At 43.5% G+C, this 24,938-nt stretch overlaps 1 protein-coding gene across 4 annotated transcripts in view; it reads right to left on the bottom strand.

Annotated features, from left to right (window-relative positions):
• Positions 1–24,938, bottom strand: part of Cdyl (chromodomain Y like) — a 207,650-nt gene that overhangs the window by 90,149 nt on the left and 92,563 nt on the right. The gene's annotated exons all lie outside the window — the stretch shown is intronic.

Below are 24,938 nucleotides of genomic sequence, written 5' to 3'. Positions count from 1 at the left end.
GCACTCACTTTGTAGACCAGGCTGGCCTCGAACTCAGAAATCCGCCTGCCTCTGCCTCCCGAGTGCTGGGATTAAAGGCGTGTGCCACCACGCCCGGCTCAGCACAGAAATCTTAAGCTTTACCAATAATGTTGATTTACAAGTTCCAGATTTAGGAAGTAAAAGTGATCAAAATAACATTTTGGTGGCTCAGCCCTTAACTGTGTGGTGCTCTTGCCCAAGACCTGTTCGGTTTCCAGCAGCTATGTCACGTGGCTCACAACCACCTGTTATCTGTTAATTCTGAAGTTCTGAAATTAACCACCTATTAATTCTGAAGTCAATTCTTGATGTTCACATTGCTGATTTTATGAGATTACTAAGAATACTAAAGCGATAAATACTAAAACACTGAGAGTATAATAAACATAGATAGCAGTCTGTGGGGCGGGCTCTCTGTTGACTACATAACTTAGGAAACATTTTGCCAAGTGTACAGAAAGCTTAGCAGATAGATAACCACACTGAATGAAAGCAATAAGAATCTAGCCCAGGTTCTCAACCTGTGGGTTGTGATTCCTCTGGGCACTGAGCAACCCTTTCACAGAGGTTGCATATCAGATATCCACATTCATAACAGTAGCAAAATCACAGCTATGAAATGAAGCAGCAACCAAATAATTCTACGGGTGGGGGTTACCACAACACGAAGAGCTATATTAAATGGCTTCAGTATTGGGAAGGCTGAGAGCAACTAGTCTAGAGAATAGAGTTCTCATGCGCAGTCTGTGTTTGTTGTTGTTTTTAACTGTGCTAACCGAATTGGGGGAAGGGGCATTAGTTCTTCTTGGTTGCTACCTTCCTCATGACCTCCAGCATGTCCCTCAGCCCCTGCTGCTTCCTCTTGGCATGGATGTGTGGATCACCCACCCACCCACTATCATCTTGATGAACTGGAGTGCACGTTTGCCCTGGGACACCTTGGGATGCTCCAGAGCACACCTTCCAGATCAAGACCCGCAGGAGTTTGGTGTGCTTGTGAGGCGCCCTGGCACTGGCTCTGCTATGGCTTGCTGCCTTTGTCACCTCATGGTCTTTGATGAAGCCAATGGCCGCAGAGCAGAACTTGGCCTCTCTGACAGAAAGACTGCAGTCTAATATAAACCCAATGGTTCTGGACCCCTTAAAACCAAAGTGAACTTAGTTAAGTGTTAAATTTCTCAATAACTAAACTTAAAAAAAAAAGGCTGGTCACCTTTGTATTGTGTGTGTGTGTGTAGGGGAGCACATATTAACTAACACAGAGTTAGTCATCAATCAATAAACGCTACTTATATTTCATTGAAATGAGCCTTGTCTATTCATGTGTTTTAGACATTGATTTCTGTTGGGTGATTTTCCACAGCTCCACTCTAATTCTAGAGTTTATTTTTAAAAGGAGAGGTAAAGAGAAGTTGATTTATTTCTTAAATAAGGAAACAATAAAGGTGGTGGTGTAGTTTGAATTAAACCTGTGTCTAGCACAGGCTTTTATCTTAGAACCTTCAGTCCCTAGTTGGGGAGGATATGGAAACATGCTGAAAGAAGAATGTCGTGGGGACAGGCTTTGATACATAGACATATGTGTATGTGTGTATGTATGTATGTTTGTATGTTTAGGAAAGATTAGGAGGTATGGCCTTATTGGAGGAGGTGTGTCACTGGGAATGGACTTTGAAGTGTCAAAAGACTCACACCATTCCTAGTGTGCTCTGGGCTTCTTGCTCGTAGATGTGAGGGCCCTGCTGTTTGTCACCATGTCATTATGGGTTCTAATACTTTAAACCATAAGCCCAATTACATGCTTTCTTCTACAAGCTGCCTTGATCAGTGTTTTATCTCAGCAACAGAAAAGTAATCAATACAGATTCTCCATCTGGAACCATATGCCAAAATAAACCTCCTTCCTAAATTGCTTTTGGTCATGGTTTTATCACAGCAATAGAAAAGTAATGAATACAGGTGGCAAACAAGATGTTGCAACAACTGAAATTTGGGTTATGACTCAACAAAAAGTAAGTCAGACCATGGTATGTCTGTGATTTTGCAATGGGCAGTGTAAATTCATTTTACTCACAAAGGAATATGCATTACATTTCCTAAACCACACATTTTAATACCACATGGAAAATGGGGGCACTTTAAAGAATTCCCATACAGTGATGGCAATCAACACCCTCTGGTTTACATTTCACATCTCTGACCTGTTGCTCGGACCATGAGAGTTTGGCAGCCACTGGGGTGAAGAGGCGAGAGAGAGATTAATAGTGCTGAGGCGAGATGGGATTCTACCTCACATTATTAAGATCAATATAATTTAGTGCACAACTAGAACACACAAAAAAAGCTGACCCCATGGGTACTGACATCCAAGACTGTGTGTGCCAAGAGTGGAGTAAGATTCAGGAGCATTCTGACACTCTAGATTTCACTCTGGGTGTGAGGCAAAGCCTTGTTATTACAGCATTCAGTCCGGTGTGGGCATGGTACTGTATCTCACCACCTACTTACTATGTTCTTACGGTTGCAGGATCTGAAACGCCTGCGGACATCATTTTGAACCACTTCCCAATGCACTCACTCACCCAGCACACTGACCCTGTCTCCCCTCACACAACTTCCTGTGTCCATGTCTATTATGTCTCTTCTTATGAGGAACTGAAACAGGTAGAGACCCATTTCCCACTGAACAAGTGGCTGGTGTTACATTATGTTAAACTGTTTTAAAACATCAATACTAGTATTAATAAACTCTTGCTGTAAGCACTCCTTGTGATGCCTACTTCCCTGTGCATATATAAGCAAAACATGTCAGTGGGCGGGACATCTGGACTCTCCAATTGACAGCTGGGATTCATGGTGTTCTGGTTCCCTTGAACACAGGACTGTCAGTCAAGCAGTACCTTCTATTTAAATTATCTCAAACACACCTTGGGGGAACTGCAGAAAGACTGCAGCTGCTTGCTCTAACTTCTCAAAGTGCAGCTCCAGCCACAACTATTTCCAGGAGTTTCTTGTACCAGCTCTGCTGACTCTTGAACTCCTTCTACCCAAGGCAAAGGGTGAGCATTCTCCTGCTCCTTCTTACTCTGAAGAGGTGAAGTAGAGCTGAGCGACAGTCATCTACAGAGGAACACCTTGCTACTGAAAACTGAAAGAGGCAGGGCTGGGACTAGTAGTGACATTCCAAAGAGAGGGAACTAGGGGTCACTTGCCAGATGGCAGAGGTAGAGATGTGGAAACCCTGTAGCCTTGACAGTGATGGGAGGGGGAGCCTCTCTGACAGAAATGGGTGACAGTGGTAATGAGGACAGTCACAGACAGGACCTAAAGGGCTGATATTTAAAACTACACCACTAGAGGGTGCCACCTGCTGTTCCTGCCTGTCAAAAGTTAGGCATACAAAGGCTGCAGGAGACAGCGCTGAAGTTTCTCCTGGATCAAGGGAGTGAGTGTCCAGTGTGGTGAGTGTGGGGTCATTTTATTTACGGAAGACACCAGAAAAGGTGTACTAGGATCTGGAAGAACTTGATGGTGCAGAAAGAACAGAATCTACTGGGGGAACTCATGGCATAGCCTGGTTTAGTTGGCCTGATACACAGCCAGCACAAACACTGAAGTGCTGAGGTTAGAACAAGACACCCAGTCACCTCTTGGTAGAACTTCATTTTTTTAAGAAACTTTAACATCTTTTTTGGCCCTACAAGAGTAAATGGGGTATATGGATCTTTTCAGTAATCACTTTCCAGTCACACAAAAATGCTACAAAGATCCACTACAGCTGCTGAGAATACGCATGTCTAGCTCCCTACTGAAGGAGCACTTAACGTTCCCCTCATGGGAAACCCAGATCTCTCTATGGTTAGCTGCTTTTCAAGATGATCTGTTTATCTGTGTGTCCTGAGGATCAACCACCATAAACAACACAGAAAGGAAAGAAGTGCGCAATCAGTGAATAAACTGCATCTCCATTCTAGGATGGTAGATACAGTCCGCATGCACATATGCATGCATGTATGCACACACATATGAAACCGACATCGTGATCCACGGTCCAAGAGATGCTACCAAGGGAACGTTCACTGCACTACTGCCCTCATTCTGCCTGCATTAGGAGAAAACCATTACCTAGGATCCTATTTATGACTCTGCATGAGCTCCTTCAAGCTTCTCACAGGAATGGCAGCTGGCACATCTGCCAGAGCAATCTCTAGTCCTAGCTTTGGTTAACAGGGGTCGCCTAAAACCATCATAAAGCACAGATATTTACATGACGACTCCTAACATAGCAAAATTACAGTTAAAAAGTAGCAATGAAATAATTTTATGGTGGGGAGGGGATCACCATGACCTGAGGAGCTGTATTAAGTAAGAGGTGGCAGCACTAGGAAGGCGGAGAAAGAACCACTGCTGTAGTTAGTGCAAGTCAGTGACTTCCCAGTCTTTCCAGGGCTGGAGAGATGGCCCAGTGATTACAGTACTTGCTGTTCTTGCAGAAGACTGGGGATTGGTTCCGTTCCAAGCACCCACATGGTGACTCAGAACCATCTATAACTCCAGTTTCAGGAAATACAATGCCCTTTTCTGACCTTCAAGGGTACCAGGTACACACACAGCACACATCCATACATGCAGGCAAGCACTTATACACATGAAAATACAATAAGTCTTTTTTAAAAACTCAGTCCAATATTTTTAGGACACATTTTATTCTCTATAGTTTGCTAGAATGTAGAAGTTAAAAATAACTGGAATGTACAGTTTTATTCAAAACACAAAATATGTCAACAAATCTGTTTATTCTGAGTCTGAGAAAGAAACTCTGGGCAAATTTTCCCAAAACAGAGAGACAGCAGTAAGATTGTAATAACTACCAATAAAGCAAAACCGGCACGGTGCAGAAATATCTCACACACAACCAACTTCCTAAACAAACAGCATAGCAAACTCAATCTTTTGGTGGAAAAAAAAAAATCACAGGTGCCTCAGCGTACAAAGCATCCCAGACACCTGAGAGATGCAGGTCTGGGAACTCTATGACCAGCTTAACATTAGATATTTAAGAGGATCTAACAATAGCAAGCAAGGAGCTGCGAGTGTGCCTTCAAAGTCAAACCCACTCATCCCTCTCAAAGGCAGTAAACAACCTCCTCACCAGCAAGTGTGGACATAAGAGTATCTTCCAGACACGTGGAAATAACACTCACTTCATAGTGAAATCCTGGAACACTCCCAGTACCTGCATGAAACCTGTAACGTTATCTACCAAGTCTATCTGAACAGCCCTTCCTGGAAACCCCCAGCCTAGCAGACAAAATAGATATAAAATTTCAAGGAAGGAGGCATTAACAGAAAGTAGATTAAAGTGCAGCACAACATATACACGTGTAAATATATGTACATATGCACCTAGCCACAAAACATCAAAGGGCTTAAAAACAAGTTCAGAGAGACACACCATCCGTGTTAAACCATCAGTACTCAAACAAGACTGTTCACTCAAAATGATGCAGAAATTCAATGCAAGTTCCTACCATGAAAACCCCAGAAGGTCCCACAGGGCCCAGCAGAGTGGACTCAGCATCTCTATATGAGAACACAAAGTTTCCTGAAAAGCCAAAAGAACTTTTATAATAGCAGGGGGAGAGCTTGCCAATTTGAGATGAAAACTTACAAAGTTGTAGTAATTAAGCCCATGTTACACACAATAAGAAACATGCAACCATAGCCACAGAAAACAAACTTAACACTCAAAGTGATCCCACACTTGGGTGGCAACTGGCGGGCCCTTTAACACACACCCTTCCATCTGACTATCTCCTGGTACTTTAACACACACCCTTCCATCTGACTATCTCCTGGTACTTTAACACACACCCTTCCATCTGACTATCTCCTGGTACTTTCATCTGATTCACCCTGAGAGTTTACTGCCTTACTGGACCTCTAAGAGGAAAAAGAGAAAGAAGTGGGAGGAAGGGAGGGAGGGCACGAGGAAAGGAAGGAGGGACAGACCACTGAAGGAAAGTCAGGCAACACTAAGGAAAGGATGACGCAGGTCTACCCACAGCAACATGAAGAACATCTGGCTGATGGGAAAAGCTGCAATATTAGACCCTTTGTGTGTGCACTTAACATGATCATATTCAAGTACGCTGTGGCCGGAATAACCTTGGCAAGAACTCACTTCTTGAACATTCCTCTTCCCCAATTAACCAATCCCATCACGCTGTGAATCAGAGCTCCCACCAATGGGAAGAGACAAAGTCATCACCTGCATCAGCAATTACAAAAAGGAAGCCATGTTGGCGCTGGTGTGCTGCTAGACTGGTTTAGGTTCTGGGACACTTTTTACAAAAAGAATTACTTTGCCAAGATACTTTTGCCTCGTTTGTTGTTTCTTCAGTACCAGAATGATTTATTTGTTGTTTCTAACAGTTTTCAGCGGTCCGTCTACTTTTCTTCTTTTGGAGATAAGATCTCTCAGTGACCCTGAACTCCACAGGCTAAGCTGACAATGAACCCGAGACCACAGCAACAGAATTACAGGCTGGACCATGTCCTACTTTGCTCCCCCAACCCTTTTCAATACAGGTTCTTGGGTTAGAGCACAGGTCCTCGACCTTGAGCAACAACTGGGCACTTTCTATGTCTAAATAATGTGCCTTCCAAGCATGCTAACACAATTCCTACTAACACACAAGTTCTGGTTCAATAGGTCTGGGGCACACCTGAGACTGCACAGCATTGTCATCTCCACAGATCATTCAACACAGCACACATGTTCTAGTGACACTGAAATGACTTCTGAAGAAGGAACTGTTTACTGCAGAACTGAAACAAGCACTGAACTAAATAAATTAGATGGAACAAAACAGAGTGGCAGTCAACGTGCAATGGGGATGATACTCTACAGCAAGTCTGCTAGGCAATGCCGCAGGAGACCAACAGTGACTCAAGTGGGGAGCTGTCTGGAAGGAACTCGAGGTCATAGGCCAGAACCAAAAGGAGCATCAGGCTTCTTTAATGTCATTGAGTGCTTGTATAATTACAAGCTGGCCTTAAAATCCAAGATTGTCATAATAGTCAGAAGTATAAAGAGGGTCAGGGCAATGAATGCTGGCTGGCCACCACTGCTCCTCAATCAAGAATCAGCCACAGGACCAGAAGAGAATGGTGGAATGGGGATCAATCTATGTTTATGGTAACAAACCACAACCACTGCAGAGGGACTTTAAAAAGAAAACAACAACCAACAAACCATCAATAAGTCAAATGCTCTATTCAAATCAATTGTTCCCACCAAGATTTTGTTCCCATTTTACCTATTACTCCCGCCATAGTAGAATGTGTAACGGTTCATTTTTACTGTCATTTGATGGGACTTAGAAAGCACCAAAGAAACAGCCCAGGCCATATATCTATGAGGGGGTTTCCAGAATGGCTTAACTGAAGAGGAAAGACCTATCCTGAATGTGGGTGGCACCATCCATGGGCTGGGGTCCAGGGCTAAAGAAAAAGGAGAAAGCAGGGGCTGCACAAACAGTGATTAAGAGCACTTGCTGTTCTTCCAAAGGACCCAAGCTCAGGTCCTAACACCCAAATCAGGTGACTCACAACAGTAACTCCAACTCCAGATATGACACCCTCTTCTGGCTGCTGTGGTATCTGCATGCATGTGCACACACAAACATACAGACACCCCACACAGCTCTCTCTACTTACAGAGTCCTTCCACCATGCTTTCTCCACCTCACTCTACGCCCCCACCCCAAATGTGAGCCAAGATAAACCCTTACTTTATTACGTTGCTTGTCATGTATTTGATCATAATTCTCTGGTCATAGCAAGGAAAAAAAGCAATATACTACATAAGTTAACATGGAAATGTTTTTGCATAGTTTCTGCTTTATCCTTCTCATACTCTAATTATCCCTATAAGAAATCCTTCTTAAGGGCTCATGAGCTTGCAGGAATGTCCCTTGGATAATACCAACTATAAGAAGTCTCCGGGGTTGGCCCTTGAGCGAGGGCACCCAAACCTGGATCATTATTAGCTCCCACTGTGCTGGTCTCCGTGTGGGTGACCAGCCATAAACAGCAAGCATCTGATCCCCTTTCAATTCACTAGGTACAAGAGAGCCTCTAGCAGCAACTGAATGGACACGAGAATGGAGGTGAATGGCCACTTACTGTGGTGAGAATGTTGCCTACCAAAACACCACAATGAAACTTAACCCCAAATATGATAGCATTAGAAGGTGGGCCCTTTAAAAAGCAATTAGGTTAGGAAGGAAGCTCCACCCCTGTGAAAGACTTCCTGCCATCTTTATGGAGACACCTGAGAATTGCCTATCCTCTTCCCATCTGAGAACACCGGCAAGGGGCATCATCTATGAACCCAGAAGGTGCTCAGGACACCAAGCCTGCTGGTGCCCAGAACTTAGCATTCTTGCCTCTAGGTTTATAAAGTAATAAATGTCTGCTCTCTATAAGCCACTCAGCTGATGCCACGTTATCATTACAGCCCCCACACACTAGGATATCCCTCAAGTTAGCACTGGAATTTGTAGGCTTTAGTGTATGCTAGGTGGAAGTAATTCATGAAATCCAAGTCTCAGGTCTAAACAGTTCATCACGACATACAGGCATGGGAACTGACTAACTCTGAAACTCATTATGAAGTGGTACAGGCCATATGATCACAGGCAGTCATTACGGAGTACGTGCATATCAAACGACTTTTAAAAGTAGCACCTTCTAAGAAGTTAATTAGAGGCACTTACTTTTTTCGAGTTGGGAAACCCTTTGGGAACTGCCCTTAGAGCTAAGTCCTGCTCAGTGGGGGATGGAAAGCGCCATGCACACGGGAGGAAGAGTGTGTAAGCAGGCTACAGTCAGAGAGACATGGCTTGGGTCACTCTCATGGAGGCAAGGGGAGGAGGCAGGAAGGCAAAACTAACACATTCCCACAAGGAATCAGGAGTAACAACATGTGACCACTGCATTCAGGAGGCAGAGGCAGGAGGAGGATCGGGAGACCAGGTGAGCTGCTGCTACCTGGTGAGCCGAAAGTCAGCCTGGCTACATGAGACCCTATCTCAGAACACACCTTTTAAAAAAGCCATCATGAAAAAAAAAATATGTGCAAGAAAAATCATCGAGATGTACCTGGCCGTGCAAAGAACACTTTAAAGTTGAAGACTGTAAGAGCTGATAATAAATGGGAAAAATACAAAATGTGAAGCAAGCAATCCATTACCCAAAAGAAGTAATAACAAAAAGTATAAAATACCCAACAGAAAACACTTAAAAATTACAAGGTAAGGACATGGGAGGAAAACTGAGGTGAGCTGTGTTACGAAGAAGACTATAGAAACAGGCCCAACACCTGGTGACAAGCTGAACTTGAGCGGCCCACCCCTCTGGAGACAAATCTGACACGACACAATTTACACTTGCATTTATATTTTCTCCTAGTGATCTCACTTAGGAGCAAATCCTGGAGACATGCCCCCAACAGTAGAAGATTGCACTTGCACACACACACACACACACGGTTTTTCACTCCAGAACCATTTATCCATGGAACAGGACAGACATTCTGAATGCCGTATCTAGGAAGGAAGCCGAGCAATCGGAGAGTCACTGAGAACTGAGTGGCTTAAGACAGACAAGAACAACTTGCGAAAGGATACAATCTACGACCCGCTGCTCACTACGGCAATCCAAGCAGATACATACACAACATATATACATACTTGCTCATCTGTACAAGACATACAAGAAGGCTGGTCACCCGCAGGGGGTGAGCAATGGGTGGACAAAGTGCAGACCTTGTCAGAATGACAGGAGGAAAGGGCGAGAGCAGGGGGGGGCACTGAATTTGGTATGCCTTTTTATATGGTTCCACCACTTAGCCAAAATATTTCCTTCCAGTCAACTGTGGGAAGCCCTACAATTTAAATACAAGGAATAGGGAGTGTGCCCAAATTGTACAAATGAGTACAATCACCACATTGAAGGGAGCAGAAGAGGAATAAACTGGAAAACATTATCTTCACTCAGTAAAGCTAAAGACAAAATTTCATATAAAAAATCTATTCTCAGAAGAATTCAACAGTTAGCAAGCACACTCTGTGAGAGAGCAAATATTTTCAGCCTTACAGACCATCCACTCTCTGAAAGAACTTGACTTGATCAATGTACTAAAAGCAACCGTAGACAAACACAAACAGATGGGCGGGCTCTATTCCAAAAAACTGTCTACAACACTAGGAAGCAGAGTGGATTTGGTCCATGGACTATCATTCATTAAAACTTGATCTAGTTAATAAGGTTGTTCCTCATATAAGAATGTAAGCTGACAAACTCAAACAAGAACTGGGCAAATGAGAAAACACAGTATGGCTAACAAGAGCCTGGAGCCTCACTGACAGAAAGACATCCAACCCAGTTCAGCAAAGTTAGAATGAACACTGTTGGGCTAGGTTGTGGAGTACTTACGGGAAGGACCCAATCAAGATGCCTACATGCATGTGTGTGCGCACCCACCCACCCACACGCATACACACGCCACAGTTCTGTCCTGGGGTGGCTGAGAAGCAGTGACACCTCAGTAGCATCCAGCATTCCCTGCTCCCTGAACTGGGGGTCTACAATCAATCTCCAATAAAATGAAGTAGCAGGATCTTCAGAAAATTGTTGGCTCTACAGCAGGCCTTCAGAACAAGTCCAAGATGAGCCTCGGGCAATCACAAGAGGCTGAAGATAGAGGTGGGGGCAGGGTTGGCTGGGAGATGAGGCACACGAGAACCAGCCTGGAGGGGGCAGTGTCCAAAACTGGAACTGAGTAACAGAAGACTAGGTTGTAACACAAATAATTAAATAATTTACATTTATATATGCACATGTAGGTGGATGGACAATGGACATGGATGGATGGATGGATGGATGGATGGATAGATGGACTGACTAGCACATACAGAGAAGGGTCAGAACTCCATCTAACAAATGTAGAAGAAACACATAGAATATATAATCAACAGAAATTATTATTACAGGCAAAATCTGCCAATGAAGCAGCAAAGTTACTACCCAAAGTTTAAGGAGAAACATCGTGTGACACCTCAGAGAGGCCGAGATTCTAATGCTGGTGGCTCTGGGATCCACTGTCTCCCGTGATTCCTGCTTTATTTGGGGAGCAAGAATACACCCTGCTCTGCCGTTCTGCCATAAATGGACCCTCAGCCAGAACAATGCTGCTCACAGCTGTGAGAACGATCTTGCCAGTGCCGGCTCACTCTACTGCTGATTTCTTTCTGGGACAGACAATTTCAAAGATAACACTTGCAAATATCCTTCCCCGGCTGTCTGGGCATCTCTTGACACAGCCAAGTCAAGAGGCAAAATTAACTATCACTATGGGCAAGAGAAGTCTTGTATGTATATATCCCATGTATGTGTTCTGTTCATTTAAACTGTATTAAGTATATAAATAGATAAGATGTATTTTATGCATTCACATTGTATGTATCCATCTGTTTCCAGAGGCGGCAGTAGCAGAAGACAAGTGAAGAGGGAAAGAAAGCCGGAGGGGGGTGGCCTGCCCAAAGCTGTGAGGGGCTGTGCACACAAACATGTTGAGAGTGCTCCCTGGGCCACCACACAGCTAAGGAAAGCAAAAGGGACATTTCCGTGCAGTGTCTTTTCAGTGGTCTCTGTTGACCTAATTAAAGGACCAAGGAACTGTCAAAGTGGACATGTCATGGGATTGGGGAAAAACTATGGAATAGAGAAAAAGTCAACACATTTGGGTGCAACAAATGGGAAAACACACACACACACATACACAAAGAAAAAATGGTTTCTGCTTTTCCAATCAAAATACTTTAATGAATCTCAACATTTAAAAAACAAAAACCAAAGCAGGCAAACAAACAAACCCACTTCTCATGGGCCGGAAAGAGGTTCAGAATAGTTTCTTGTCCCTTGGAGAGGATGTGGACTCAGCTCCAGTCCCATACTAGGCAGCTCATAACTCTGTAATTTAGTTCAAACACCCTCTTCTGGCCTTTGTGCATACCCGGCACTCATGTGGTACACATACATACATACATACATACATACATACATACATACAGTACAAACACTTATAGACATAAAATTAAAATACAAGCTTTTAAAAGTCAGTTTATTTATAAATTTTTTAATACTTAACTAATTTCATTTCAATCTTTGTTGGAGTACTTTATGTAAATTTCACTCAAGCTTCATCATGGCCCCTTTGATGTGCTTTTCTATTCCGGGATCTGTCCTGCGTTCCTTCCATTTCTTTTTGCTCTCTATCTGGGGCAATTCCTGTCTTTTTAATCATGACCTCTGCCTGTAGTTTAGAAAAGTTTTCCACTTATTTTGTAGACTGTCCCTAACTTCGGGTCCACTATATTTTTAGAAAGAACCGGCCTTCCACGGGGTTTGCTAGGGATGCATGACAAAGGATGCAGGCTGGAGCAGCAGGGATGGGCTTCCCAGAGCTCTGCAGATGATCTTTATTTAAAGCAGTGGACTCTGTGGGAGGGCATTCTTCCTTCAGGCTGTCCCTCACACAGGCCCTGCCTCTACGGCTGGGTTCTCAACCTTCCTAACACTGTGACTCTTTATACAACACCTCACCTTGTGGTAACCCCCAACCATGAAATGATATTCTTCTCTGTAACTGTAATTCTGCGGCTATGAATCATTATGTAAATATCTGTGTTTCCTTATGGTCTCAGGTGACCCCTATGAAAGGGCCATTCAATCCCCCACCAAGGGTCACAACTCACATGCTGAGAACTACTGCTCTAGATAGCACATGGCTCTCAGCCTGTCTCCTTCTGCCATGTAGCCTAAACTGACCTTATATGTGATCCTCCTGTCTCAGTATACACATGCACACAGGATAAAGTGTAATGTAATAAAGTCATATTAAAAAGATTAACATTAGTTATGTTTGTTTTTAAAAGTTTCTAAAAATAAAAGCATTTTTTTACATTTAGAAGAAGAAAAAAAACTAATTACTGGTTAGCACATTTTTAATGTGCATAAGACCATAGCAGTTCAAATATATATTATTATTATTCAGATATAATATCTAGTTCTCTCTTTTGGGGGAGGGATTTGAATTTTGACTCAAATCTTTATGTAACAAAATTCATTGTTAACTACTGGTTCTATATTTTTCTATATTTGAAACAAATATAACCTTGGACACACAGACAGACACATAGACATGGGACAGACACCAGTGTTAAGTGGGCCAATGTGTTTTCATTTAAGTCATGCACTTACACACATTTAACTACTCCTCAGACAGATTATCTACCATTGAAGGACATTTTCTCAAATAGCTTTGGGCATTTATCACCAGCCATGGGGTAGACTATACAGGGATGGATATGGACACATGGAGAGACAGACAGACACACACACTCACACACTATAATCATCAGTTTGTATAATAGTCAAGTTTAAAAAACTGTCTTGTCTAGAAACTCAGGTAAGGTTACTTTATTGTTTATAGCACTTGGGACAAGAGAGGACAGGACAGTCACCAATGTCACAGAGGGTGGGACAAGAAGAGATAAATGTGATCTGGAATGTCTTTAGACAGATGTAGACCCTCTTCAGCCTTAAAGGGGGTGATTAACAGTTGCCTCACAAGGGTGGGCGAGGTTAGTTCTTGTGTTTGGTCGTGTCTGGTCATCCCACTCTTTCTTTTCGTCCCAGCACCCTCTGCTGGGCAGAGCTGGAGGGTGGTTGGGAAGCAGGGTGGCTGCAGAGGGCCTTTCTTCTGTGGTGTCCCTCTAGTGTGCAGTGTGGACAGAACCTGAAAGGTGCTGCACCTTTTCTCCACCTACAGTCTACCGGCTACACTTAAGTGACTTGGAGCCCAATTCTAGCAAAACAGATGGCTTAGCACTGGTGTCCTGAGAAGCAGGTGGCAAGCTTAAGGATATACACAGTGCACAACAGCACTTCAAAATCCAATGTTGAGAGAAGTAAGTCATGGGGTGGAGGTGGGAGAAACAACTTCCTAAAGTTTTCACTTTCTCCAACATGGTAAATCAGACATCCTTTCTAGAACAATAAATACACCCACAGTTGAATAAAATGCCTTCTAAAGTCAGGTGTGGTGGTGCATGCCTTTAATCCCAGCACTCAGGAAGCAGAGGCGGGTAGATCTCTCTGAGTTTGAGGCCAGTCTGGTTTATAGTTTGATTATAGCACGTTCTGGGCCAGCTAAAGTTACATAGTGAGACCCTTTTTAAACAAACAAACAAGAAAGCCTCTTAAGGGCTGGAGAGATGGCTCGGTGTTTGAGAGCACTGATTGCTCTTCCAGGGGTCTGGAGTTCAGTTCCCAGCAACCACATGGTGGCTTCACAACCATTTGTAATGTGATCTGAAGCCCTCTTCTGGTGTGTCTCAACAGAATGACAGTATACTCACAAACATAAAATAAATAAAAGATTTGGGGGTGGGGGGGAGAGAAGGAGTCAGCTAGCCTCTTAAGCTGGGTGGTGGTGGCGGTGACAGCGGCACACCTTTAATCCCAGCACTCAGGAGGCATAGGCAAAGTGGATGTTTAAGGGCAGCCTGGTTCATTGTGAATTCCTAGACAGCCAGGATACATACTCCCTCTCAAAAACGAAGAAGGAGGAGGAGGAGGAGAAGAAGGAGAAGAAGAAGGAGAAGAAGGAGGAGGAGAAGGAGAAGGAGGAGAAGAAGAAGAAGGAGGAGGAGGAGGAGGAGGAGGAGGAGGAGAAGGAGAACGAGAAGGAGAAGGAGGAGAAAGAGGAGAAGGAGAAGAAGAAGAAGAAGAAGAAGAAGAAGAAGAAGAAGAAGAAGAAGAAGAAGAAGAAGAAGAAGAAGAAGGAGGAGGAGGAGGAGGAGGAAGAGGAGGAGAAGAAGGAGAAGAAGGAGAAGGAGAAGAAGGAGGAGAAGGAGAAAGAAGGAAGAAGGAAGAAAGAAGGGAAGGAAGGAAGGAAGGAAGAGAGAGAGAGAGAGAGAGAGAGAGAGAAAGAAAGAAAGAAAGAAAGAAAGAAAGAAAGAAAGAAAACTTTAAATACTGCAAAACAAGCCATCATTTTCAGCTGGCAAGAAGGGGTATTTTCAGGAATATTTATGAAAAGGTTTTGAAAAGTCAGGGCAGCATTCCCCCAAAAGCCACTGGTGCCTGTGATGTAGAGCTGGGACACAGGACTGTGTGGTGAGATGGGAGGTCAGATCAAAGTCCCTTCAGGTAGGAAAGGCCCCAGGTCAAAGGGCAAATAGGGAATGGACATGAAACAGACCTACTTGGTTATATGGCAAATCTTGCCTTCATTCCAACCTTCAAAGCAGGATCCAGCCCAGAGGATGGGTAAGCACGAAGGCAGCTTTCATCTCCCTGCTTTCCCTAACAGAAGTACTCCTCAGACGCCAGCCCAACGTAGTAACCCACAGCTACAAGCTACCAAGTGCTCCAGGGGCAGGGAAAGTCTAGCAAAAGCTAAGGCACACTGCATTGGACCCGTGCAGGCTGAAGAGGGGACAAAGTACCCCAGCATCAGCACAGCACCTCTCGGGCTGTCTGCGTACTGACACCCACCTGTAGGTGAGACTGTAAAAGGGATGTACAAGGGACTCTTGCAGGCAGACTGGCTGCAGTGGCCTAAGGCTTATGGGCTCCTGGAGAATTCACCACTACTGAAACACTGCTGGGGACTGCAAACCACCAGGGCAGAAAGAACAGGCACAGGGAAATGGAAGGACCCTTCTAAATGAAGGGGATGGGGAGAATGACAGACAGAGCCTGGGCTCCACAACACCGGGGCACCTTTTTAAGTGGCTGCTGAGGACAGGAGAGGGCGCTCTAGAGCTGCAGTTTCAGAAACCCTCGATGACCCCCCCTCCCCTGGAGAAACGCAAGAAGACAACTTCAAATGTGTTTGTGAAGAAAGGGACCGACAGTTGGGTCTAATACCAAATCATCTCGATTCAGATGTGAACAGAATGATGACCACAAAGGCAGTGGCAGCTCAGCAGGAGGCCATGTTCATGAAACAAACTAGCCTGCTATTTACAGGGAAACTGAACAATACGCTTTTTCTCACAGCAGATACTGAAGAGGCTACTCTGACACCCGCAGATAGCTTGTGTGAAAACTGAACTAAAAAGAAAAATCTAAAGACTACACAAAATAAAACCAGAATAGGTAAGAATGGTGAGTTTGAAGGTTCTACCCTATCCCCACAGTCGTGGCTGTGAACCTGTGGCAGGCAGTTAAGAGCTGGTCTTTGCTGTTGGTGCTTCTCAACCGTGACCGTTGCCCATGTTGCAGTGACCTCAAACCATAAAATTATTTTTGTTGCTACTTCATAACTGTAATTTTGCTACTGTTGTGAATCATAATGTAAATATCTGTGCTTTCTGATGGTCTTTGGCGACCCTGTGAAAGGGTCACGTGACAACTCTAGGGGGTTGTGACACACAGGCTGAGAACCACTGGGGTAAACTGGTCTCACATACCAGAACTCAGAGTTGGAGGTGAACTAGAAAAGCAGGGTACTGTGTACAGGACACAGGCGTAATAAGGAACAAGCACAAACTGCTGCAGCTCAGCCTCCTGTGCACCAGGTAGACCACAGGCAGCATGGCGAGAAGGAAGCTGGGCCCAGGAAATGTAAGCCCAACATGGAGCCAAATCCACAAATCTGCTTTCCCAAGCAAGCATGGCTAGGGCAGCAGAGCTTCCAGTGTGGGGTGTGCAGAACTCACAGAAGGCAAAGCAGAAGTCTATGTCAGATCCTCAGCCCCAGTCCAGCCTTCAGGCACATGAAGTCCAGGGGAATGGACTGGCTAAGCGCAAGACCACCACAGCAGGGAGTGACCAGCTTGTAAGTATAGGGGCGCAGTCCTTGGCCTCCGTGTAACTCCACCGTCTGCTACGATAAAAACCCTGTAACCCTCCTAAGAACTTGAAAGGGCTGAGTCTCTATGGCACATGCACAAATTTCAAAAAAAGAAAAACAGCAAGGTAAATCCAATACATAAGCAAAAACTGTAAAATCTGATGCCAAGTGATTCCTAAGTAAGAAATAGGCTCAAAAAACTTATGAAAAACCATGTTGCCAATGAGTGAACAGAAAGCAATCTCAAAACCGAGACTAGGAAAGTCGAAATTCTAGAGCTAAACAAAGTAGTTTAATTAATGAAATCTGAGGGTGATCAGAGAACTTCAGGTGCGCCATCAGGTACCTTCGATGCCTTGTTGGAGAGTTTCTCTGTTGGCCTGGAATTTCTCCAAGTATGCGGAGCTGGCCAGCCTGGGAGCTTCTAAGCAATCTACCTGCCTATTCTTCCTGTTCCATCAACACTGGAGCATAGTCAGGCACCACCAGCTTGTTTCTGAAACAGGGTCTCTCTGTGTGTCTGTCTCTATGTGGCCAACCTGAGCTCAGCAGACGCCTGTGTCTACCTAGCAAGTGCTGCTGTAAAAAGGCATATGCCCCCACACGCAGTTGACCACCAGGCTTTATGTGGACTCGGGGAACACATAAACAAGGGTCCTCACACTTGTAAAGCAAATGGTTTACTGAGCCATCTCCACAGCCAGGAACAACACATTTAATAAAAGGACACCTGTTTAGCAAGTATGCTTTCTTTCTTCCATCATCAGAAAGAAAAGTAAAACAAACCAACAAGCAAGTAAACTGAACCAAATAAAAAGCATAACATAACGAAACAAACAAACAAAACCAGAAAGAAATGAATTGAGACATGAGAATTCAGACTCGCATGACCACAGGAAATGGAATGCTAGCAGGGAAGCAGGGAAAACAGGGAAAACGCAGAAGTGCGCAAGCAAGGAAGAAAGGCTCGGAGATGTAACATTCACAACAGCTCAGGGAACCCCAAGCAAGCACAAGATGTCCCCAAAGGAAGCTTAACAGAAACAGAGTCAGATAAAGAACACCTTGAAGGTAGAAATCCACACTGTGAGCAGGAAAAGGAAGGCAGCAAGAACAAAGGACAGCCCCTCCCTAGAAACTACTGGCTTATTAAGACAAGTGCCACAGTCAAGGGATTAAAGAGGAAGATAAACAGCCAGCCTCCCAGCAAAGCACTCTAACAATTTCAGTAAAACCATCCCTTCATCCAATGGAAGACCCCAGCTATAGGAAGGGCCAGGTCTCACAGTCTAAACAGAAATCACACAGGATGGCATCCTGGATGTGCGAGAAGAAACAGTCAGGATATGTTTGCTAATAAGCAATTTCTAATCTTCGTTTCTGTAAAAGAGTAGTTAAAAGCAAAATCTGTAATTATACCAAGGGAGGTACAGAACACATGAAGGTTCTAGCACATGACCACAGGAGGCTAGAAGAAAATGAAAATACACCACAGTAGAAACTGTTTCTTCTGGGTTTGACACCCATGCTAAGTAGATTATGATAAAGCTAATACTGTAATCCTTGAATCAGTGATTCTATTTTCCCCTCAAAAAAGCAAAGAAATATAGCTAGAAAACAAAAGAACTGATGGGATAATTAAAAATTAATATAGAAAAGCAAAGAAAATCCTTTCCTTAATAAAGCAAAATATCAAAGATCTAAATATAATCACATTAATAATGATCTCTATGCATAAGTGGTTAGGCTAAAAATGTGGCTAGGTGAACAGAAAATTGGCCAAGCATGCAAGAAGGAAAAAGGGGGTGGGGTGGACAAAGAGTAAAACAGTTTTAAATGTAAAGGAGATGCTGGAGAGATGGCTCAGTCACTAAGAGCAAGCGCTGCGATCCCCAGTGCCCACATCAGGCAGCTCACAACTCCCTGTTGAATTCTAGCTCCAAGGGCATCTGACAGTTGTGGTACTTGTACTCACATTCATTCACCTTACCTCTCCCATCACCTCCCTGTAACATACGTATAACTACAAACAAAAATAAATGTAAATGGTACAGATTCTGATCAAAAGAAAAGGATCGAACCTTTTAAAAGGCAAAACACCACCAAAAAAAATAAATAAATAAATAAAAACGCAAAAACCCTCTATAATCTATTTTCTAAAGAGGTACTTTAAATACAAATATGAAGCAAACTAAAAATACCCAGATGGATAAAGACACACCAAAGCTAGAACAGCTACTGCAAAATGAAGTCAACTTCAAAGGTTGGTCGGCTGGTTGGTTTTTCGAGATAGGGTTTCTCTGCGTAAACTGTCCTGGAACTCTTTGTAGAACAAGCTGGCCTTGAACTCGAGTTTTTCCTGCCTCTGCTTCCTGAGTGCTGGGATTAAGGGCATGCACCACCACACTCAACTAGCTCCAAAGGGTGTTACTAGAGTCTACAATGATTTGAAAAAGTCATTCATAGTCATGACATATGAATGTTAAAAATACATATCCATTTAAGGACAGCTTCAAAGTATGCAAAACAGAAACAAAGGGGGAAGCTAATGTTGGAGATTCTAACACTGCACAATAATGCAAAAGATGGGCAAAAGAAAATGCAGGCATGGGAGATCTAGCATAATTAAGTTAAACAAGAGAGCCTGGGTCCAGTAGTTCAAGACCAGCCCAGGAAATACAAGGAGACTGTCTAAACACCAATGTGAACACAACCAATTTCAGAAAAGAAGCAGGGAGAAAAGCCAGTGTTCACTCTGCTATGGATCAAGGGAAGGCCATTAGGAACTATGTAACTCCTCAAGGCACCAACATGTACTACAGGGAACAAACCTCCTCCTCTCTCTTACATTCAGATTAAAGGATCATATCTACTCAGAACTGCTGCAATAAAACAAGACAATTACAGACTCCAAGAAATAAGCCTGACAAAACCTCCAGCAAGAAGCAGCTAGAGAGAGGCAGAAGTTGTCTCTGGCTGTGAGACTAACAAAAATAGTGAAGCACAGGACTTTGTGCACCGCGTGTAAAGTGTGCCCTTGTGTTATTCAAGTGCTGATTTCCGTACTAGCTGAGAGTAGATATTATGAAGCGTAGCTTGTCTTAGTAATTTGTATCTCTACCACCTTCTGATTGGTCAAATAAAGAGCTGAACAGCCAATAGCTGTGCTACAGTGTTAAGGTGGGTCTTCCAGGTGAGAACCAAAGGCAAAGGGAGGTCACCAGCCAGATATGGAAGAAGAAGCAAGTGCCAGGAGAAGACTAAAAGGGACAAGTAGCAGCCACATGGCAGGGTGTAAGCCAGGCCAGTGCTGTCAGGTTAGAATGGTGGAGAATCTGTCCAGCTTGTGTCCAAAGTTTACAATAAATACAATGTCTCCATGTATTTATTTGGAAGCTGGGACCATCCCCAGGAAAGATAGGGTTACTGTAACTCCATAAATTTATATCCAGCTAAACAGTCACTAGTATTGTTCACAGTAAAATTCCTCTATCCTCTTTAAAGTAATCAGACCCTAAGTATAAGCTCACATGTTCACAAAAATCTACCCTGAATATTCAAAATAGCACTGCTTACAATAAGAAACAGAAACAACTTATATATACAACAATTGGTGAACTGAGAAACAGACTATAAGACAGGCATCCAAGAAATAAAGCATTAAATAATAAAGATAGAGCACTGCAGCATTCCACAATATGGCTGAACCTTGAAGACATAATAATAAGTGAAAGATGCTGGAGATGAAGGCCCAGGTACTTCATGGTTCTCTTTATATGAATACCCAGGACAGATAAATCCAGAGATAAAACTGACTAGTGGCTGCCAAGGTTGGGGGAAGGGTGAAATACAGGGTTCCCTCAGAGAGTGACAATGTCCTGGGATTAGAGTGATGGTTATAAAACATTGTGAAAAATGACAAAATTAGTCAACTGCATACTTTAAAAGGAACAATTCTGTTATTTAATCTGTATCTCATAAAAGAAAAAGATGTACTTCAAAAAGGAAAGTTAGCATACAAGATAAAGGGTAGGAGAACAAGGAGTAGGAGAACACAATGAAGCTCAAATGTAACTTTGGAAAAATTAATCCTGATTCAGCAAAAAGTAACGGGACAAGTGTATCTTTAAAAACTGTCACCAAGATGTGACACTGAGCTTGGTGGTGCACACTCAGGACTTTTGGAGGCAGGAGAATCAGGTCAGTAATCCTCAGCTGCACAGCTAAGTCTAAGGCAGAGACCCTCTCAGAACACCAAAAGCTGCAGAAAGATTTAACAGAAATCTTCACCTAGTCACAGAGAAGCTAGAGATGGTTATGGAGAGCTGAGAACAAGTTTCCTGGCCATCCCTTCTAGGATGAGGAGACAGATAAAGCTTACTAAGTACACACCCAATTGCTATGTTGACGTGAATATAAAACTCTTGGATGAATATGAGAGCTGCTGCATGCGTATGGTGAGGCACACTGACATCCACTCAGATTCCAAAAGGTGTCACCTAATGACCTCATCGTCCTTGAGTAAGCCAGCGGACATACAAATCTTCTCATCCAAAGCAAGTCTGTATCAAAATACGTCTTAGAAGAAAGTGAAGTAGGCAGTACCAGTCACTACTACTGAGCACTAGTGTAGGGTATTCATCTTCCATTCACGCGGGGCTCTGGGTTGGGTCCACAGTACTCTTAAAAAAAAAATCCCCAAAGAAAACAGCAATGTGAGAACAACAACAAAACACGAACCATTTCAATAATGATAAAAACCATTAAATTCAGAAATGATGCTGTATTTGTAAGAAATAAATTATAGTCCATTTCCAGCAGGAAGTATGCAGAGCTCAGTATGAAATCACAGATAAGCAGGAGGCCCTGGACCCCACTCTTCCCTGGCTGACAATGGCTTGTCCTGGAATTCTGAGATCTGGCAAGCTGCCAGCAGTCTGAGCCCACAAACAGGCATCTCAAGTCCCAGGAATTTGTAAGATAAGGCATCCTGAACCAACAGGACTGGGGATGTGAGAGGGGGCTACACTAGAAGAGGGTGAAGCATGTAACTCTCTAGGGTATCAGCCAATGAGAGGGCAGGAATTTCTCAGGATTGGAAGCTTTAGAACTGCCGTCTGGGGCAATGGAGGTGGCTCAGGGGTTAAGCTGCTCCTGTAGCGGACCTGGGTTCTACTTCCTGACCACATGGCGACTCACAATGATCTGTAACCTCTAGTTCCAAGGTATCCAATGCCCTCTTCTGAAGCCTGAAGACATACACATGAAAATAAATAAATCTTGTGGGAAAAATACTGTCTGGCAACAAACCAGTACGCCAGCCATTTTTAACTCTAGACCAGTGTTCTTTCCTGTAGAATCGAATACTAAAACTGTTTTTTCCTTCACCAGTGCCATCGGTCTCTGGAATTGGTTTTAAAGAATTGTGGAATGTAATTTCTCACATTTAAAGTTTATGTTTGTTAAGTATGGCTGTATGTTGCTTACAGTTCTAAAGGAAATGCAGGTAAGCAAGCATCCTTTCCTACACATCTCTTTTGCTTTGACATGTTATCTCACTATGCTGCTCAGGCCTTAAACTTCAGGGCTCAACAGATCCTCCTGCCTGAACCTCCCAGGCCTCTGGGATTGTACATATGTGCACATCCGTGCTTAAAGACAGACTTTTTTTAATACAGAGGAAGAAAAAAAATGGCCAGCAAATGCTGCCCAAAGCTAGCTGGCATTGACACACGCACGCACGCGCGCACACACACACACACACACACAGAGAGAGAGAGAGAGAGAGAGAGAGAGAGAGAGAGAGGTGTATTCCCACCCCCACCCCAAGGGAAGAATACAAAAAGCAAATTTGATTATATCTAAAGCATAAGCTCACACACTGATGGACAAATCTATCTTGAAATATTATCTAACCTGCCTCAATTCATAAAGACTGGGCAAGAGAACATGAAAGATCCAATCAATACTAGTTAAAGGATGCAGGTCACAAAAATACCTGGTCAAAGCTGCTTAAGAAAGCTACCATTTACTGTGGTCCACAGTCTAAAAGGATACAGTCCATCACAGAGGGGAAGCCATGGAGGCAGAAACGTTGAGGTAACTGGTTATTGAATCCACTCACAGTTAAGAAGCAGAGAGATGGATAAATACCAGTGCTTGGCTGGCTTTTTCGTTTTTACCCAGCTGGAGATCCTAGCATACTGAATGGTGCTGTCCATTGAATGGTGGTGTTTTCTCGATTAACCCTATCTACAAACTCCCTCAGACTCACTCGCCCAGATAATTGTTTCATGGGAAACTCTCGATACCAGCCAACTCATAATCCACATCAACTATAATATATGCCTATATAACAGCTGAGCCCTAATCAAAACAAATACAAACTATTTCATGAGCACAAAAAAACCTCCAGGAAAAACTTTTAGAACAGACTGTAGTAATGCGAAGATGGCTTCATATCAGGAAACAGGATACACTCAATATATCAGAAAAATGCTAGGGGCTAGAAGGATCGTTTTCAATAAATGCAGAAAATATCCTATATAACTCAATAACCATGATTAAACAATTTCAGATTCAAAGAGAATCTAGATTCCCATAGCTTCCCCAAGTATGACAGAACCACTCTCTTCCAGAACTAAAACAAAGCTGGGGTGCTTGCTACAACTTACAGTCAATGCTGCCAACAGAAGAGGGAAGCGTTCATAAGCAAGAGTATGTCTCCGCTTAAAGACAGTATACATGCACACATATGTTTTATATATATATATATATATATATATATATATATATATATGAGAGAGAGAGAAAACCTGTAGATTTTCCAAGTGACACGGTAATTTTAAAGATGAGCTAGACATAAGATCAAACCCAAACACCTTTTCAACATGCTGGTAGCAGCCAACCACTCTTCTGTTAACAGGAGCCACAAAATCCCAGTTTCCAGGAATAAAGCTATACAAAACCATCAAGAGTTCAGACCAGTGATCACAGAGAGAGCTCAGAAGATGCAGCCTAAGAACTGGCTCTCCTGCTTCTCAGCCTGTTCCGTGTTTATGGTCATCTCATCCCTGAGCTCTTCATTAAGTGTGGCCAGAACAGAACCCAGTCTTCAAGTCTCCTCTACATTTGATCTTACTCTGTGTGGCTGGGCATGTTCAAGGCTTTAGCCAAGGCTATACACAGACAACTCCAAGTCACCACCTGTCTCAATCTCTCCCGTGTGGCTCACTACTGCTCAACAATACCCTCTGGACATAGGTTCCTCAAACTTGACACCCAAAAGTCAGCTCCTCATATTCCCCAACCCCCATCAGCCTTCCCTGGGAATAAGAATAACACTGTCTCCTCCCTAAGCATTGCCCACCCCCCACCTCAATAAATGGCAAATCCATTCTGCTCACCCAAACCTAGAAATGACTTCCATCCATTTCTCTTACCCCCCTCCCAGGGCTAAACCAAGCTCAGTTCCTCATCCTGCATGGCAGGCAGTAACAGTTCACAGCCCCACTACTGTTTACCCCACTCTCCTTGTCTGTACTGTTGTGCCTGCCAGCTTCCTCATCTACCTCATCTTCCTCTTCTTGGGCTTCTTGCAATTGGACCCACAGAGCATCCAGGAGAACCTTATAAAGTTTACTGTCAGTAAATTCTTCTATGACTTACCATGTTATGCCACTAAAATTCAAGATTCTCGGCATGAGTATCTCTACCATCTTAAATGTGTTCCTTTTACTCTAACTCTACCTGTAATCCTCTCCCCATCCCAAGACACACTGGCCCACGCTGGCCTTGAACTCACAGACCCATCTGTGTCTGCCTCCCATGTGTTTGGGATTAAAGGTATTAAAGATGTGTGCTACTGTACCCTGCTAGAATGGATTTATTTTGTTTGTTTGCTTCTTTGTTAGTTTTTGAGACAGGGTTTCTCTGTGTAGCCCTGGCTGTCCTTGAACTCAGAAATCTGCCTGTCTCTTCCTCC

The sequence above is a fragment of the Mus caroli genome, chromosome 13, assembly GCF_900094665.2.
Source record: "Mus caroli chromosome 13, CAROLI_EIJ_v1.1, whole genome shotgun sequence".
Lineage (NCBI taxonomy): Eukaryota > Metazoa > Chordata > Mammalia > Rodentia > Muridae > Mus > Mus caroli.
Note: the sequence above shows the minus strand (reverse complement) of the source record. Positions and strands in the feature narration are given on the sequence as shown.